Raw genomic sequence first — 2,726 nt, 5'->3', positions numbered from 1 at the left:
AGTGTAAAGATTTCTTGCGTTTGCTCCCTTTTACTGACTATAAGCCGCGCCTTATTTTTAAGCAATTATTTAAGAAATAACATTTTACCATTTTTATTGTTATATTGCAAAGCCAGACTAGAAAAGAATTCTTATTTTGTGAAACTGAACTGACCTTTAAAATCCCTGAAAATAGTCATCCTATAGTTTGGCCATTTTGCATTCAGTCTTCTATCTGCATATTTAGTCTTCCTCCTGTTTCTTCAGTTCTTCACTACTAGCCCACCGATTGTGAATATTTTTTTCTGTTGGTGGGGGGCCGAAAAGCCGCTCAGCTACTCTGTTCCTCTGCATATGCTATTATTTTCAAATTGTAGCCTGCATCATACGAATACCTTTTTTTTCTTCGTTACGAAAATAGCTACTAACAAAGGTACTGTACTGTTACCGGCAACACAAATTACTATCAATTCAATTTCACTAGCTACAGAAACTGCAATGGCCCATCGTAACCTAGGCAGTGTTGTGGTGGCTGGATGGGAGGGAGACAGTGTTAGCAAGCTTGTGAATGCCAGCAATTGATGTTCGTCGCATCGGTGCACTACTGCTGTCCTTCAATCCATTGTTGCCAGACAAAGGTAGGTCTTCCGCGGCATCGAACTTCGAATTATGACCATTGTTAAGACGAGCGGGAATTTTAAATCAAACACTGGACGTTCTTATGTTAATTTCGAGTATAACACTCACTTGAATTTTTGAGGCAATTTTTCCGCGAAAAAAAAAGCGTCTTATAGTCTGTAAAGTGCGGTAACAGTTTGTATGTATCCAGTCAAATTGTATTGTGTATTGTAAGTGTGTGTGTGTGTGTGTGTGTGTGTGTGTGTGTGTGTGTATTAAACCGAAACCGGGGGCCTAGAAACTATGGAGAGGCTTCGTCCCGCCCTAGCCCTCAGTGGTTCGCAACCCCACAACAGGCCAAAGCAGTCCACCCACCCCACCGCCGCCCCACACCGAACCCAAGATTATTGTGCGGTTCGGCCCCCAATGGACCCCCACATCCCCTCCTCCAGGAACGTCTCATACCAGACGAATGTAACCCCAAATGTGGTAGATGGAAAGCCGCCTTAAAAACGAACCACAGGCTGGCCGGCACACTGGACCTCGACACTAATCCGCCGGGCGGATTCCTGCCGGGGACCAGCACGCCTTCCCGCTGGGAAAACAGCATGTTAGACCGCGCGGTTAGCCGGAGGGCAAATCAGTCACGTATTCAGTATTCTAATTATCTTTCTCACAGCATTGTTGGTTAAAAGTATTTCACTTGGAAAATAAGCAGTAAATATTACATAATTTAAATTTTGAGCGTAAAAGTAATTTTTGTAGTATATGACGATGCTGAGGAAAAGTTATAGTTTATGATCGTAAGAGTCACTTCTTTGTCAGTAAAAGGATTTTAATTTCAAAATACCTCTTTTTATCCATTTATAAATATTCCACCGAAGCTAATCTTCACTGTTAAAAGAAAAAATAAATCTCGTTAAATTAGCACTGTGATGCCCTCCTCTATTGCGTGGACGGTGAGCTGCATTTTTAAAAAGATAACAAAAGTCCAATTTATGAAAGCAGCTTAAAATGAATCCACATAAGGTAGTCTGCCGCAGTGTGTTTTATTTCAGGAACATGCATTTCAGTACTTAATATTTTCGCAGTGTGCAGGTACAGTAGTGCTGATTTATGTGTTGCTATGTAAGAAACAATCACATGACCTAGACAGAGGTCAGGAAATCAGGAACAGTATTAATCTGGAAAATTTTCATATAAATTCAGCTCGACTGATGTACTTCGTAATTTGGAAAGGATAGCGCTCCTTTGTTCCATTATGGTTTTTGATTAGTGGAGAATCACTACTAAATACAAAATAATGAATTTTAAGCATATCCTTAATATTTCATTATAAAATTGCGTTAAATATATAGGGGACCTTGTGATGCGGAAACCTAAAGAGGAAGAAACACAAAAAAGAGTTGTCTATAGTTTTCACATTTTTCAAAATATTATTAAAACTGTATCCCCCATACATAGTAGAATTTGCACAAGAGGTAAACTTTCTGCATTACAGTTAAGTCTCTGGCGATGAATCTTAATAATCTGTTATAATACCATACGTAAAAAACGAAATTAATTCAAATAGGTTGTAAATTTAAAGTACATTTCTGAACTCCATTTGCCAGTTTCGAGCGTGGGTTCAAGTGCAGAAACGGATATGGGCACATACAACAAAACTAACATGTTATGCCAGGCGTTTCTACACATGACGTGTAATTTTTGTTGAACACGTATGACTATAATGTGTTCACATCTTAGTGCACTGGAAAGTGAGCACAGGTTCGTAACGGGCATGCAGGGATTAAAAATGTATTTATTTGAATAGCCTTTTGCATTTAATTTCTTTCTTCGAATTTGTTGAGGCTGTGGTGCTATCCAGAGGAAGTCAATATAATTTTGATAACTTAGTGATTTGTGTCTGCTGTTTCGAAAAGTACTTCATATGCATGATCTTTAACAAAACTTCAGCAGCCTCTGAAGCTAGTTATTTTTAAAGACTGTTGAAAATGAAGAAGCACAGGTCGCAAAAGCTTCATTAGGTTTTGAAGAATAACCTTTCCAGGTAAAAATTTTCAAAAGTAGATTACAATTTATTCAGTGGAAGTGTGGAACGAACGCTCTAAGTTTCATTTCTACATTCG

This window comes from Schistocerca cancellata, chromosome 2, assembly GCF_023864275.1.
Source record: "Schistocerca cancellata isolate TAMUIC-IGC-003103 chromosome 2, iqSchCanc2.1, whole genome shotgun sequence".
Taxonomy (NCBI): domain Eukaryota; kingdom Metazoa; phylum Arthropoda; class Insecta; order Orthoptera; family Acrididae; genus Schistocerca; species Schistocerca cancellata.
The sequence above is the reverse complement of the archived record's forward strand: the minus strand, read 5'-3'. Positions refer to the sequence as shown.